Raw genomic sequence first — 17,121 nt, forward strand, 5'->3', positions numbered from 1 at the left:
GATCATGGGTTGAGCTAAAGTCCCTGAGCCCGAGGAGAACAACGTGTTTATCTCACCCAGCACCTCAATGTTAATTTTGAATTTTTTTGAGGCATGGATATAGAATAGTACAGTTCAGCCAGCCTGTATAAATCAAATGATTCGAATCTTGCATGATTCTAATGATTCGAATCTTACCCGCAGGCATTGTGTTAGTAAAGTCGCTGCGGCGTAATTCCCCAATATAGCCAGGGATTAGAGTAAAATTGAAATAGTAGAAATATATACTTATCTTGATCTAAAGTTCCATGGCAGTGGTAGGTACTTGACAGGTATAAAACCTGATCTGTTTGATCGGCAAATATTTTTTCTATTAGGTACTAGCTAGGTATTAGCTACTAAAAGGCGCTTGGAGAAAAAGCAGCTACAAACTATGTTTGCTCTTTTGACAAAATGGCCGAAATTCAAAACTACCAACTGATTGTACATCAAAAGCATTTGATAGTATGAAGTCCAAATCTCATTCATTGTTGTGAAGTACATGTATGCGGATATTAAAATCTGAACATTATCCGAAAAGGTACTTCTGATTTTTGGTAAAATTGCTGTTGGTCTTCGAAGCCCTACGCTAAACTTTAAGGTGTACGGCGCTCGGCCGAGAACGGCTCTGCATCCAATTATATAGACGAGTTGTTTTGGGCCTAAAGTAGCAACGAACAACCAACACTGTAAACTCTCATCACTGCTGTGTAATACTATCGCTGTTGAGAATTTTGGATGTCGACTTCGATGGATATCTTTTGTTACATAAATAGTTAATACCGGTGAACAATCAGGAGTCCTTCTCCAACAGCGAAATACTCGCCTCGCGTCACATATATATGGTCTCAAAAATCATTCAGTGTTAATGAAATTGTTAATATTGAATAAAACCACTTAACATTTTATAGAATGTGTTCTGTGTGTGAAGCCCAGTGCTGGTGTCCTCCGTCGTGATATTGCTGGAATATTGCTACAAGAACCAGAGCCACTCATTTAAAAGAAGAACAGTTGTACAGATTGATGGTTTAGTCGGTACAAATCACTATACATTCGAGCAGATCATTTAAAAGGATTATGTCCTTGCTATTCGAAGCTAACACTGCGTCATGCTAGTCACTACACCCTGGAATTTGTGAGAAAGACCATTTGAATTTTGATTCTAAACTGTTTGGGAAAATCAGCAATGTATTTGCCACCACTGAATATCAAATCTACATGATGTAATAGGCCTTTGGGAATCTTGATTTTGTAAACACAATCCAGTATGGTGGAACGGTCACTTAGGCGTTCGTGATCGTGTATTTTCTAAAGCATCCAAACCAATACTAAAACCAATACTCGGCGACAATTGAGAATTACCGTTGGTGATTTGACGGAAATAGATAGCAGTGATCTTTAATATAGTATTTTTGAAATTCTATCCTTCGATCAAGCTTTTGTGCGGCACAACATACCATTCAGTATATTGAGATGTGTTTCTTCACAGCTATATATGTGTTTGGTCCAAGGTTTAGCCTTTAAGATGCCATTTTGCCAGACCACAGAGAGTACAGCGCACGTATCAGCATTGGGAAATTTAAACCGGGTGTGTTCAATAAGGACACACAGGTCAGGGTTGAGTTTGGACGATTTATTTAATCCATTAGAGAGTTAATCAGAACGAAACGCATTGACACATATACATAATATTAAATATATACATATATAAATTTGCACACACACGCATGCATGCAAGTATACATCACAACCACAATATCGAGCTCCTTGCCAAAGGAGATACCAATTTGAAAGAACAGGTTCTCCTTGTCGAGTCCGTCTCTAAGGATATTGGCATGACATTTGGACTCGACAAACGTAATACTCTTCATATGAAACGTAGCAAGGTAACTAATGATGGATCGGTCAGGTTACAAGGGGGAGAAGTTATTGAGCATCTTGTGGAAGAACAGGCCTACACCTATCTTGGAATGCAAGTTCGAGACAAGCTCCAGAATGCCCAGATTCAAGATAAACTTCGGGCCGAGTATAAATCTCTTTTAAAGAAAATCTGGAGCTCAGAGCTAAATGCTCGAAACAAGGTCAAAGTCACCAATACTTTTGCTGTGCCAGTCCTCTCCTATTCCTTTGGAGTAGTTAATTGGACAAAACAAGACATCCAGAGTCTTGACCGCCTGACTAGAAGGATCATGTCTGATAACAGAGCACACTACCCTCGTTCCTCTCTTAATCGTTTATATATGCCAATCAGTCCAGGAGGTCGGGGTTTGATTAATGTGGAGACTCTTCATGATAGAATTTTATTGTGTACTTTTGCACAAACAGCATATCTTAAAAGACATGATGGCATGGCTCGCTGCCTTTATGCCTGTGGCTTTGACTCCGACGTCCACCCATGTCACGACCCTGAACATGTCCAGGGCGTCCTAGAAAATGATGCTTTTAAACTTCTCTGGAATAGACCAATATACAGCCTGAGACGAATTCCAGCCAACAAACCCGATCTTGTTCTTTTTGATAAAACTAATGACATTATTTATATCATAGAATTTTCTGTCCCTTTTGACAGCAATGTGATTGGCAAGATTCAGGAAAAGCATGATAAATATGCGGACCTCGCCTTTGAAATGTCTCGCCTGCATCCCAAGTATACTGTCGTCAGGCTCCCCATTGTTCATGGTGCCCTTGGTTTGGTACCTCCTGATCTCTTGGTGAAGATCAGGAGAGTGCCCGGGTTCTCCACCGGGATTGCCCTTCTGACAATCTGGGTAATGCAGAAGGCTGCAGTGTTGGGAAGCCTTCATATTCTGCGAAAGAGGGGGCGAGGGACCCTGACTGATAATGAGCTTTACCAGCCTGACTGTGCCAGGATCACCCAAACCCTCTCCGCTGCATTTCAATTTTAAACTGTGAAACCTAATTACAATTCACATCCATATATATTTACACATTTAATCAAATGGATGACGGGGTATAATATTATTTTCATATGATAAATATTATATATTTATATATATATTATTTATATTATTTATATATTCGCTTTTGAAATTTGAATTTATATATATAGAATTTGAATTTATATATATAAATTGATACATTTATCAAATTCTTTGAATGATAAAATACACTGAATATGTATACATATGATAAACAAGTGACGAGGTTGTCATGACTACACAAGCATAGTTAATAGCATACCCTGTGGGTAGTACTGGGGCGCAAACTGACTGCACTAGTTGAGCATATCAACTGAGTGAGTGAGTGAGTGAGTGAGTTTAGTTTTACGCCGCACTCAGCAATATTCCAGCTACATGGCGGCGGTCTGTAAATAATCGAGTCTGGACCAGACAATCCAGTGATCAACAACATGGGCATCGATCTGCGCACTTGGGAACCGATGACATGTGTCAACAAAGTCAGCGAGTCTGACCACCAGATCCCGTTAGTTGCCTCTTACGACAAGCTGAGTCGCCTTTTATAGCAAGCATGGGTTGCTGAAGGCCCATTCCCCGGGACCTTCACGGGTCAGCATATCAACTGCATCTAAAAACAAATAAATATACACATATAAATACTATTGAAAGAATGGGTAATATGCCATATATGACCCACAACATACATAATATTAGGAACTCTTCATAAAAACATTCATACCTAGTTCTAGACAAACACATAAATGATAAATAGCACATGCTCGTTCATTCATTCTCAGGGACAGAAATAGGAAAGTGAAAAGCTGATGTTTAGGTAAATTTTGGGTTATAACTGTATTGCTTATATACATAACATTAAACATGATTTAATCACTATATACATGTACATAATTGTAAAATACAAAAATACGTAGCTAACCTGTAACAATGTCTGGTCAGTGTTAGTGGGCAGTGGGTTCTGCTGGTCATGTACACAAGGCCAGTCAGGCGTAAGCTATGGTAAACAACGGAGTGACCCAGGCTAAGCAATGTTACCCCACAGCTACCCAAAGGCAGTTAAATAATATTACAGTTGAATTAAAAACAAGTCAACCAGGAGCTAAATAGACATCAAGTTCAATTTATTCTGTACTTCACATTCAGTTAATGCATTATTTCATTACAACATTCAATATGTACAAGCATGTGAAATATATATACAACACTGCCACAGAATTGTGGGAAATGTTTAGGGGAATCCCTGAATTTAATGAAAATATGTACATTAGGAAATCATTAGATAACGATGTGGTAATAAGCGTTTGATAAACCGTTATTAACCATGCCACTAAGTTATGATCGTTGATTGGAGAATAGGCGTGTCCTTCCAATTGTCAGATATCCCAATAGTCAGACAGGTTAAAATAACAAATAACCTGGTTGTGTGCACACTTGCGCATGTTACCTCGTAATGGAATAGGAATGACACATAGAATAAATTACAGAACAAAATAAAACTTCATTACACTCGGACTGCTACGGTTGTCTCCCATTAGTTACACCATTAGTAGGCCGAAATTGCCACTTGTTACAGTCAGATTAGAACAATACCCACGGCCTCAAAAGACTCTTCCATACTGATGTGCTGAAGGATTATCAACCAAGTCAACTACCTTCATACAATATATAAATATATTATTTACATATTGTTATTGAAATATCTGATGCATAACCTACATTTGAACACTGGCATTTTGTTCATACGGGTTTGGCCCTGTGTAGATCTTGTTATCGTGAACAATCTGAGGTGTAAGTAATCCCCTCACATCTACCAAAATGTAACACTGACAAGTCCAAAATATTCAGGATCACAAATATAATGTCAACTCACCAGTGTCTTGGGTTTGAGTGACAGAGTTGTAGTAAATATGTTACACAGCAAACGGTCTTGAATGAAGGTCGAAGGTTGACGAAGAGGCAGACAAATGTATGTAGGCCGAATCATGACACAACTCAAGTATAACTCCGAGTGTAACTACGTGTGTGTGTGTCAACACACCAACCAGCCTTTATATACACAGTCACTGATTCTTGAGCATTCCAGCGAAGCTTGGAACCTTCGCGATCGACCTTGTGTTTACCAATAGTCAAAACACACTCTCATACACAGAAGAGTTCCTAAAGGGAGGTAACTATAAAGCGCTACCTAAAAGGTGTGCCATAATAACTATTATTCAAAACTCTGACCATTGTGGCCCAAAAATAACTATCACTTAATCAATAATAATACAAATTATGGAATACAAATAATAATAGAAAACACACTCTCGTAACACTCTCACGGTATGTATCGGATGTGCGTAGATTTATATCCGAATTTAGCTTGAGAATAACTGATATTCACATACAGATGTGGAACACAAACCTCTCCTGTCTAAGTGAAACTTGAAGCTATCTCTACATTAAAGAAGTTTTTGCATTTTGAAAAATACTTAACTGTTGTTATTACTAAGTATAGACTTGCACTGTCCCGATTTTGATTAGGTTCACACATGTTTATGATAGAAAGAGGACAATGGACAATATTGTGATGATAGTAAGCATTTCATTTACGTGTCTCGCAGTATGCAAACACACAGGCATACGTACAGGATCTATACTGTTGGGCCATCTCTTGCAATTGCAGCATAAGCAAAAATTATCAAATGCAAAATGCACCATACTTGTTGCCAACACCAAGGGTCCAATTCACACTAACATCAAACACATAGGTGAGAACCATAAACTCAGCCTGCTCATGTGCTCCAACTGAAGCAATGTAAATCACAATAATGACATCATGTCTCAGAGATTTGCCGATATTGAACAGAAGCTAAACAGTGAAGTTTCAAGTCAGTAGGAGAAAAGCAAGCAAATACAAGACATAACACAAAGGTTAGAGGATTAAGAAGGCAACCAAGAGAATAAAACACTCAAAGACAGTGTTAATGAACTAAGCATGTAATAGATCTGACAAATACAGATATGCTGTGGGACATTTATACGAAAAACTCCCATGATCTAGTCTTCTGTGCGACTGACAGCAGTGACTCACAGCCACAGAAACCATCACGTAAAAAGCATATTACTGCACCATCTACAGCAGCAACGAAGAACAAAACACATCCTGAGATCCACAATATTAAATATTGCAAAACCGTACCCAGCCCTGGAGGGTGTGTCCAGCGAGAAGACAAGCGAATTGTGTTATACAATATCAACGCAGATAAACCATTTGACCAGGTCAAGCAGTTAATGTATGACTACATCCACCAACGACATGTGTGCACTACCTATGTACGTCTTCTGCGTGAGAAACTGTATTATGGCACGAAAGCTTACACAGTACAGGCTAACTTGTCTGCAGATGACTACGACAACATTGCAAATGACAGCGACGTTTGGCCACGTGACATTCATTGCAGGGAATATATACCTCACCATCGCCAACGGAATATGAGCAAAAATCCAGATGATCAGTACAACGATAGTGGATACCAACATGACGAACAGTGCTAAATGACCATGAATAACGGTAAAATTCCAAATCTCTCCATGTGTGCAATATTTTTACTCATGGCTCTACGTTTACTAACCTGGAATATACGTGGTGTGTCTAGCAGCACGCCTGGTGTAATATCTAATACCATTCCTATTAATGTAAATGTACTATGCATCCGGAACATTGGTTAAATCCGAATAATGTTGATAAACTGACTGACATTCATGGTTACAACGTTGTTGTAACGTGTATGTGTAATACGAGTATCTCCTGCAGGAGATCCGGCGTCTAGTCCTATTATGTCATTAAGAATTGCCATGGAATGCTTATCCATTACAAACGTCTGAGTACCTAAGAGTGTACCTCTGAGTGCTAAGCTTATGTGGAATGGATATGCAAATGTATATGTAATCTGTTGTAGGAAACACACCCACTCACAAGTGGTATTAAAATCATGGTATTCCTATAAATAATATATAGTTTAAATATACCGCAGACGCCCCCACTGTGAACAGGGCGGGAGCCCCACTCATATTGAACATTCTTTACATAAAGGAACAACTCATTATGCTGACAGTATGAGAGTTGAAGCAGCAGGCCAAGGAGTGCAGGGTGCCAGGTTATTCCAAGATGAGAAAACATGAGCTACTCAATTTGCTCGGTATCATGTATCACATATCACAGACTGTAAAAGAGCTAGTCAAAGAGGCGCACGACCTGGGAATATGCGGCTATTCTCATATGAGGAAACATGAACTGATCGAACTACTCAAGGAGCATCCTTCTATCGAAAAAAAAATGAAAAAATATAGATCTAGACGATATTAATATTTACAAAAGTGAAGGAAGAATTGGATGAGTTAAAAGGGCTCAAATTTCAGCTCACTATAAAGATGGCACTCGATAAATACACAAATGATGTCACTGAATCCACTAATACCTACTTCAGAGGCAAACAGGAAGTTATAACAGACTCAGATACTATTAACAGGACATTTGCGAAAATTCAAGAAATGTTAGAATGGTACACTAATCAGGGATCTGGTTGGGTGGTTGACAAGATTGACATGGTCTACCTGGATATCACAAATTATGTGCCATTGAAAGGAGGAAATCTTTACTCACCCCTAAATATTTTGCACACAAACACGCTATGGTTAACATTCCAAATACTGGGGAGAATTGTGCTGAGAATAGCGGAAAGAGTGGGCAAAATTCCGGCTAAGATAAATCCTTGCAGACTTTCAAGTTATCCAGAAGATGATGGGATCAGTTGGAAAGGTATAGAGGTATAGAACCCTCCCCTATCTCTCAGTTCACAAAAGCAGAAAACCAGATTTCAGACTTAGCCATAAATATATTCGGGCATGAGGGCAAAAAAGCCAGGATAAGCCCTTTATTTTATATGGAGGGTACAAAAACGATTAATCTATTTCTAATACAAGAAGGTGAACAATGTCACTCCATAATGATACAACATTTCAGTCGTTTGGTGTACAATCAATCAAAACATAAGGGGAAGAAACACTTTTGTGAAGGGTGCCTTCATGGATTCTCAAAGCTGGATCTGCTCATCTCACACAGAGAGTATTGCCTGGAAGTGGAGAAAGCGGCTGTACAGATAGAGATGTCCAAATAACCCTATAAAATCCTGAAGTTTTACAACCACAAAAATCAAATGCCGGTGCCGTACATTATCTACGTCGACTTCAAGGCTATCATCAAACCAACTGATACAGTAGCTCAATCCACTGATTCAAGTTTCACACAAAAATCATGTCTGCAGCAAACCTCTGAATGGTGATTCAGTAGAGATCACTGTCATGTGACCGGAAAATACTGAGGGGCGGCTCACAATGTATGCAACTTAAAGCTACAGATAAATCTGAAATTGATGCACATCCCTCGTCATATTCCATAATCTCCGCGGCTATGATTAACACTTGATTATGCAGGCTATTTCAAAGGTAGAAGGCCACGTAACCTGTATCCCAAACAATGGAAAGATATATATCCTTTTCGTTAAATAGCCTGCACTGTATCGATAGTGTTCAATTTCTGTTGTCGTCTCTGGACAGTTTGGTAAAGGCTAATAACTCGGGCGATTTGGTCGTTACACAGTAGAGAAAACTAGAGCTTTGCTGCTGTGCAAGGGTATTTATCCATATGAATACATGGATGACTGGACCAAGTTTAATGAAGCGTGGCTGCCTCTCATTGACTGCTTCTACAGCAAGCTGCCAGAGGCGTCTGTCTCACAAGACGATTACACACATGTGAAAAATGTATGGGAAAAACTGGGCTGTAAGAATCTAGGCAACTATCACGATTTATATTTGAAAACTTATGTGTTGTTGCTGGCTGATGTGTTTGAGATCTTCAGAAAAACATGCGCAAAACAATAAGGATTGGATCCGGCATGGTATGATTCAGGCCCTGGGCTGTCGTGGGATGCCCTGCTGAAGAAAACCGGTGTAGTGTTAGAGCTATTCACAGATTATGATATGCATTTAGTTATCAAGAAAGGGTTATGTGGTAGCATTTAAATGGTTTCAAAACATTATGCCAAAGTGAACACAGTGTCACAGGAACTACAAACAGTTGATTCTGGCTGATGTGTTTTATTCGGAGAATGATAAACCTGTGGATCACAACAACATGCTATAGTTGTTGCCTGACATGGTGTGTCCATAGTCAATATTCAAGTTAAATAATCGTCAAATATTCAATATATCTTTGGTGGGATTAATTGTACTTTATACAATTAAAATGATCATTTACAATTCTCCCCAAACATGGTTTGATATTATGTTGAATGAAAGTCATACATGAAATATAAATACCTTTTGCATAATTACAACAATCATTCAAAATTCACAACATACCTGTCGACCACAACAACATGCTATAGTTGTTGCCTGACACATGTATCATATGACCTACTTTTGCAACACTTGCATGGACTGCATGTGCCAAGGCCCAGGATGTACCTGTCAGAGCACAAGTAAGGTGTGCTGTCTGTGCCAATATCAGTGAGTGCTGAAAGTAAGGTGCAGTGCTAATGCCAAAACATTTCAGCCTGTGACAGAAGCCTTTGACTCACATACTCTATCTTGATGCCAACAACCTGTATGGCTGGGCTGTGAGGGGGATTCGAATGGGTCCATCACCCCCACCACTAGATATACACTTACGCTTATGGTCATTCATTGATCTCTGGGGAGGAGTCAAAGAAAGGTGGTGTTGGGGCGTAACCCCAATCCTCTTCGCGATGATTATCTATCATCTGGGAGTCCTGGTATTGGTATAGTATTGAGATTCCTGGTATAGCATTGGTATAGTATTAGGATTGCTGGTATAGTAATGGTATAGTATTAGGATTCCTGATATAGTATTGGCATAGTATTGGGATTCCTGGTATAGTATTAGGATTCCTAATATAGTATTGGGATTTCTATATGGATATTTGTTTTTATAAGTATAGCATATACCCAGAAAACTACACCACCCAAAAGAGACTTATCATCGGAGGACATCCAAGAAATATGCTCCCTTCGCGGCATGAACACTCCAAGCGAGCTAAAACAAAAACGCTTCGGTATTGGATCCACAAGGCTGTACGAGATGTGGTGAGACCCTGATGACAAGAAAGCTCCAAATCCGATTAGTGCAGATGTAAAACCTTTGCCTGGGGTGTGGGGGAACCAAATCCAACCATCCAGGACTTCTGCGATTGTCTGTGGAAGATTGAGACTCGTTCGGAGCAAAACACAAAGATTGTGGAGCAAACCACATCGATGTTGTCTGCTCAGGCAGAGCAAACAACGAATATGTTGGTCAACATCTTGTCTAAGCTGGACAAGGAAGAACTCCAAGAGGATATTGAAGTTGAGGAGAATATAGAAGAGAAACATTTTGATATACAGAACAGTTGGGCGGATGGTAGAATCAACCAAGAATTTTGTATATGTTTCGATGACTGCCTTTGCTCTGTGGAAGGTCTTGTGGATGACCTGGAAGCACTGCACATCAGCCAAACAAGATGATTCACAGTTCATACACCCCATACACAAACAGGATGATGTGAAAAATTAAATGCCTCCCAAGGACCCCGTCCACATAAACTAAAATGTATGCACCTCGAACTACAAACGATGTGTATTTTTGTTTTCATGCAGTCCCTGTAGAAAAACTTGTATTTTTCACTCTCATCAAAGGTCTGGAAGCAGCAACTAAACTTCTCTGTTGTCTTTCCTTCTTGAAATAGGGGATCGAGATATTTTCCCTAGCAGGGGATTAGGAGCAGTAGGAGTTGGGTTGTTGACAACCGTTGTAGCCACACCGGTGGTGTTAGGACTTGAATTGGCATCTATAGTGACAGGAACAGCTGGGTCGGTGTTTAAATTTGTATCCCGCAAATTGAATCGTAAAGCAAAGAAACACGATGAAATTAGAATTCTCGCTGAATCGAAGTTAAATACAATAGAAGATCATGTTTCCACCACACTCAATGATAACAAAATCTCAGAAGAAGAGTTTTGTTTGATCCTAGGTGAACTAGAAAAGTATAACAAAATGAAAGAAGAGATTCGATCAAAGGTTCATAAAAAATCTTCTATAAACGAGGACGAGAAAAAAAATACATGAAACAAGGGATACAACAAGCCCAACAGGCATTTACTATGAAAACCAACGGCATAATAAAAGATACAAGTTAGACTGTTTCGCTGAGGTCAATGTTTTAGATTGATATATTGTGGGGTACCCCCACACCCAGTATATTTAAACTGTAATTATTTTATGGGTATGCCATGACGACCAACGTAAATGATTTTATTACAGCTTGAGAGTTGGGGGTCCCCCCCCCCACACACACACACTCACCACCCACCAACACACAGCCTGTTAACAATGTCAGATGTAATGTAGTATAGGAAAAGGGGTGTTCTGACCTGAATTGTTTCTGAGACCTCGATGTCACTTAGTGTGAAACGGACGGAAAGTGCCTCTACAATTGAGGGTTGTGTGAAAAGGAGGTTGAGGCATGAATTTTAACATAGGATTATGGATTCTTTTGTGTGAGTGAGTCAGAACCCCCATTTCCTATACCACTCCTTATACCCTCCCATACGGTAAGCAACATACCTCAGTGTTGTGTGCTTGATCAGTGTGATTACACAATCTCTGACTACCTTCCTTGTTTCGTAATTGTAATTCCTACGTCCAAAACATGTATTCCGAAATGGCACAAAGCTGACTCCACTGAATTAAATGCTTACACAGAAGAAACGGGGAGACTTCTCTCTGACATACATTTGCCATGCAATGAAGCTCAACCTGCTGACATTGAACTCTATAATGAACAGATTAGTAGTGCTCTTACTAGTGCTAGCTCTACGTGTATTCCCTCTGGAACATTTAGACCGTATCTAAGCTATATTGGAAGAGTAACGGCCTAAGTGATGCTCATTATCAAATGAAAGTCTCTCGTCGAACCTGGCTAGCAGAAAACAAACCAAGGGGAGACAATTCATATTCATATCGAGAATACAAATGCACAAGCGCGATTGCCGTCATTTACATAGGCAAAACAAAAATAATGCAAAGAACTATCCCGTCAAATTGAAATTACACCAGAAACTGATATGAATACCTTCTTTACATCTGTGCATAAACTTAGACCCCGCGGTCAACAGTTGACCAGTTAGTGTTGAACATTACCCAAGCAGACACACCAGAGGCCATTTGTAACCTGTGGGGTGTTTACTATGCTAACCTTGCTTTACCACATCATGCTGAAACGTTTGATGATGCATGAATTTAAAGCGTCTGTAGAAAACAAACTAGCAGATGCAATTTCACACCCTAATGATTCTACTGATGCTGACTCTGTACTATATGCTGATATCCAGTCATCAGAGTTAAAGCAACATCTGGTTAATCTAAATCGTAACACATCCCCTTGGCCAGATCATGTAAACAATAAACACCTTATCTTTGAAGTAGACATGCTGATTGAAAAGCTTTGTATCTTATGTAACATAATATAGCTGACTACTTTCCTAATATCTTTAGATTGGGTATGATTGTTTCACTTTATAAATGAAAAGGTTCAAAATGTGATCCCAAAAACTACAGATGTATCAACCTTACCTCCTGTATAAGAAAACTATTTGAAAAACTATTACTCAACGTCTACAATGTTATATAAGCCATATTAATCCTTACTTTCCAGACCCTCAACAATTTGGATTCAGAAAAGGACATCCTGCAATTATGTCAACGTTCATGCTCATTGCTTAACGTATTATGTTGAGCGTGACTCACAAGACTTTTCAACGTTTCTAGATAATGAGAAAGCCTTTGAATCCATCTGGCATAACGGTCTATTCCTAAAACGCTACAATTTGGGTATAACGGGGAAAATGTGGAATCTGCTATATCATGGCTACACTTGCAGCTCTTCTTTTGTAATGTACAGCGGAAATAGCTCAGACACATTTGGAGTAAAACAAGGTGTAGAGCAAGGTAGAGTCCTGTCTGCATGATTCTTCCTTGTCTTTATCAATGATTTAATAACTGAAATAAGACTTAGTAACAATGGTATATGTGTGTAGTGTACTGAAGTGCCATCAATCCTGTTAGGCGATGATATGCCACAGTTAAGTACCACCCCATCTGGGCTGCAGATTTCACTACCTAATGTCTCGGAATATGCCTCGTGATGGCGCTTAATTAATATACAATGCATCTAAAAGCACTGTTGTACACTGTAAATCTTTGCCGTAAAATATACGGTAACATCACATGAAACTGCGACGGTAGAACTACGTTATGACTTTGGTAGGGTGCAATGCCGTTAACGTCAATAATTTACGGGATAATATCGTTAAACCACACACCATTGTGAGACTTACGGCATTTTACTCTTATGACTGATTTTTACGTTATAACACCGTTTAAGCCCAAAGCAATGCGGGATACTTTCATCCACGCCGCCGCCATTTTACGTTGGGTTTGATCTCATTGATCTCTTTGATCAGCTGCCACAAGACTCATCCGTTGGTAATTTATACTATACAATGCCTAGAGTATGCAAATTAAGGATTCACACGTTTCCTATTTAGGATGTCTAATGTTTCCAACTGTATTTTTGTTCTTGACAGATATAATGGCGTATCGTTGCAAAAAATGTAATTTTGAGACTTCTATCCTACGTCAGTACATCAGACATCGTTTACACAGAAACGTACCAAATACAGTGTTTCCATGTTGTCAAGAGCTTTGTGTCAGAACATTTCACACATACAGTGCATTTCGAGCACACGTATTGCAACGAGTCAGTCAAGGTCATTAAATAGCCAGTCACATGTGGATGTACATCTTGTGTGTAGGCAAAGCTTTTGTGACAGTACATTTTCTCGTATCGAAGAGCTCTTAAAACAATTGTGTCAGCATTTAGATAGAAGGGATCCCATTGTATGTCCATTTAGATCATGCAATACCAAAATTGTACATACGTCAACATTCTCATCCCATATAAGTAGAAAGTACAAACACCACACATTATCAGAGTTATCAGAGTCAGTTGCTGACACAAATAACACACGTGCAAATCCAGAAGAGGACAACACTGCATGTCTTTACAAGGAGACAACAGGTTGGTTGAAGTTGATCTTGAAGAAAGTGAAATGCGGGATGCTGATTTAGATGAGACCTCACAAAATCAATACCTAAAAAATATTGCCCAGTTCTATTTAAAGTTAGAAGCAACACACTTGCTACCTGCATCTTTGATTCAAGATATTCTAACATTGATGACATCAGAAACGACATGAGTATATCAGATATATTTTCCATTTACAATAGAGGCCCCTTAGGATCTGCAAAGTGTAGGTCAACTTTCTACAAACATAATTTCCCATATGTACACCCCAGAGGAAGTAGTTTTGGGTTTCAGTGAAGAAAGAGGGAGGGAGCGAACATTTCAGTATGTCCCTATCCTCAAAACATTGTCAAACATATATACCAGTAGTATAGGGAATGACAGTTCTGGACCACTTTCAAGAAATGTCTCTACAAAGCCTTATTTACTAAATAAGGCTTTGGTTGGGACCTTAGATCTTGCTACTATTACCCCTACTACAATGAAACAGTTTACCGTGTATTGGTTGGAGGTAACACTGTGCCGTACGGTACGATCAATAATTCTTCTCTTACAAACCCCCTACCCGGCCCACCCCTCAAGTAGTACAAGTTAGGTTCGTTGGCCTTTATATCCACTTTATCTATGTTGTAAGTTTTGACTGACCATATAGGATCGGTGGCCCGCTTACGGCTATCACCCTCGTGTTCCCCCGGCTGGTATAGATACCTCACTAGGGCCCTATCTGGTATCTGTTTCTCCTTCCCACGCAATGGAGCGGCCGACTCTGCAACTATTGATTTTAGTTTGATAGCGTCTGCCGGTTTCTTACCGGTGAGACGGGTGACTTCATGGTTGATTGCCGACACCACCTTGGGTAACCTCGTGACCCATTCAGTCGATCGTTTTCCAGGGGTGACCATCTCCCTAGCATACTGATGGCCGAACAAGCGCTCAGCCAAAGTCCTATTAAATCTCTCAACTATGGCTTGGCTGCGATGGGCTCCGGCCGTGCCACGCCTGACCTTTGTATCGTGTTTGGCTAGCAGTTGTGACACGGCACCCATGAACTCCCGTCCGGGGTCAACTTGCAGCTCTGTTGGCCACGTCAGCGGACTGCGTTTGTATATGCGTTCGAATCCTCTGGCTACCTGGGCCGAATCTTTCGTGGTCAAGGGTTCGGCTTCCTTGTAACGACTGGCTACGTCCACTACGGTTAAGGCATACTTGTACCTCTTGTCGTGGGGTAGGAACAGTAGGTCTGCTTGGTGAACGCTATTAGGTATGTTAATACCGAACCTCCTTCTAGGCACGTAGCGTGGTGCCGGCAAATAGATCTGCCACAGGGCTTGTTTTTCAAGCCACGCTTTGGCTTCCTCCGGGGGTACTCGCGCTATTTTAGCTAGCTTATCTACTGCGCTAGCTCCTTTCCAGTACCCACGCGGGCTGTAGTAAATAGCCTCAAATTTTTTCATGTCCATACGCGTATGTGTTTATCCCATCAATAGCTATCCAACGTTTCGTGTCCATAGGCGACAGGGACGTCTTGTTTATAGTCAGTCCGTATATCTTATGTCCATCACTTCTAAGTGTGTTCATTTTATGTCTAAAGGTACGGGTCTTGAACAGGGCTTCCTTGAATCTGGCGTGTTTGATGTGTTGTTTCACCACATACTTCTTAACCCCCTTAGCCTTCCGGATCTCACTATTGTCGGCTTTCAGTATGGAGTACATCTTAGGTCTCAAACCTATGTACTCGGCTATGGGCGTGCCAGCACACTCGTCCTTCATCTTACCTAGGACCTTTTTATTTACCGTACTGTGTATAGCATGGGTCTTAGGGTAGTCGCTGGTGTCGTATAAATCGAGGTGTTTTTTCATGTCCTCGTACACGTCCTCGGTTCGAATCTCCATCAGCAGGGAATCCGTGTCAGTGTACAGCACTTCACACCTGGCACCGTACTGTTTCTTGAGCTCGTTGTAGTAAAAGTCGTACATCAGGTGTTTGGATAAATCGAGGATGCTCATCCCCACGTAAACAGGCCGGTTGAATTTTATGTGGCTTTTCTTCATGTGTAGGGCAACCAGGTTGTCTGTGAATATCTTACTACGGTTGAATGCCGGACTGGCTATCAATCTCCTGAGCTTGTCTTCTTCACTCGACCGAACCAGCTTCACGGTCACGCGTTTCCTCAGGTTCTCCATAGTCTTACCAAACACCGAGTTGTTCATGAGCTTGTAGAGATTTTTCTCAAAATCACTGGTGGCTTTTTTTCGTAGGTCTGTGTTCATTCTGATGTAGGGCTCCATCCATGGACTCTGGTCGAACATGAGCACCCTGTGTATTTTGGTCAGCCTCATACCCAACGACAGGTACAGCTGTAGGTTGCGATAGTGAACGATGTACTTGGTCTTATTCATTAAGTTAGGCACGAGTTTTTCAACGTCTGTCACACGCCCACCTGACAAGTTATGTTGGTACTCAGACATCCAGTCTGGGTTAACCCTCATACGTTCGGGGGCCAGGGGGTAGCTGTTGTGTGATGTGTGTAATTCCTTGGGATACTCTAAGTCAACCTCGAGGATATACCCTTTGTTCGAATCTGGTGCAACCCCCATAACATCAACGTGTGGTACCCATTCGAATCCCCCTGTAGGTAGATACTGGCTCATGGCCCAGCCGTACAGGTTGTTTGCGTCGAGGTAGAGAATGTGATTGGTTGGCTTGTTAGGATCGTAACCTTTCACGTATTGATTATTTGCTTTCGCGTATCGTTTGGATACCATGGAAATCCCACCTCGCAAGCCTTTCTCAATGAATAGGTGCATGTCGTAATCTGTGAGCAATTCCAAATTAACTCCGGTCTTTTTAAGCAAGGCGTCCCACGACAGACCTGGGCTGGTGTAATACCATGCGGGGTCGAGTTTATACTGCTTTAAACATGTCCGCCTGAACGTTTCAAACACGTCGGCTAACAGCAGTACATCTGTCCTCAAGTACA

Source organism: Haliotis asinina, chromosome 1 (assembly GCF_037392515.1).
Source record: "Haliotis asinina isolate JCU_RB_2024 chromosome 1, JCU_Hal_asi_v2, whole genome shotgun sequence".
Classification (NCBI taxonomy): domain Eukaryota; kingdom Metazoa; phylum Mollusca; class Gastropoda; order Lepetellida; family Haliotidae; genus Haliotis; species Haliotis asinina.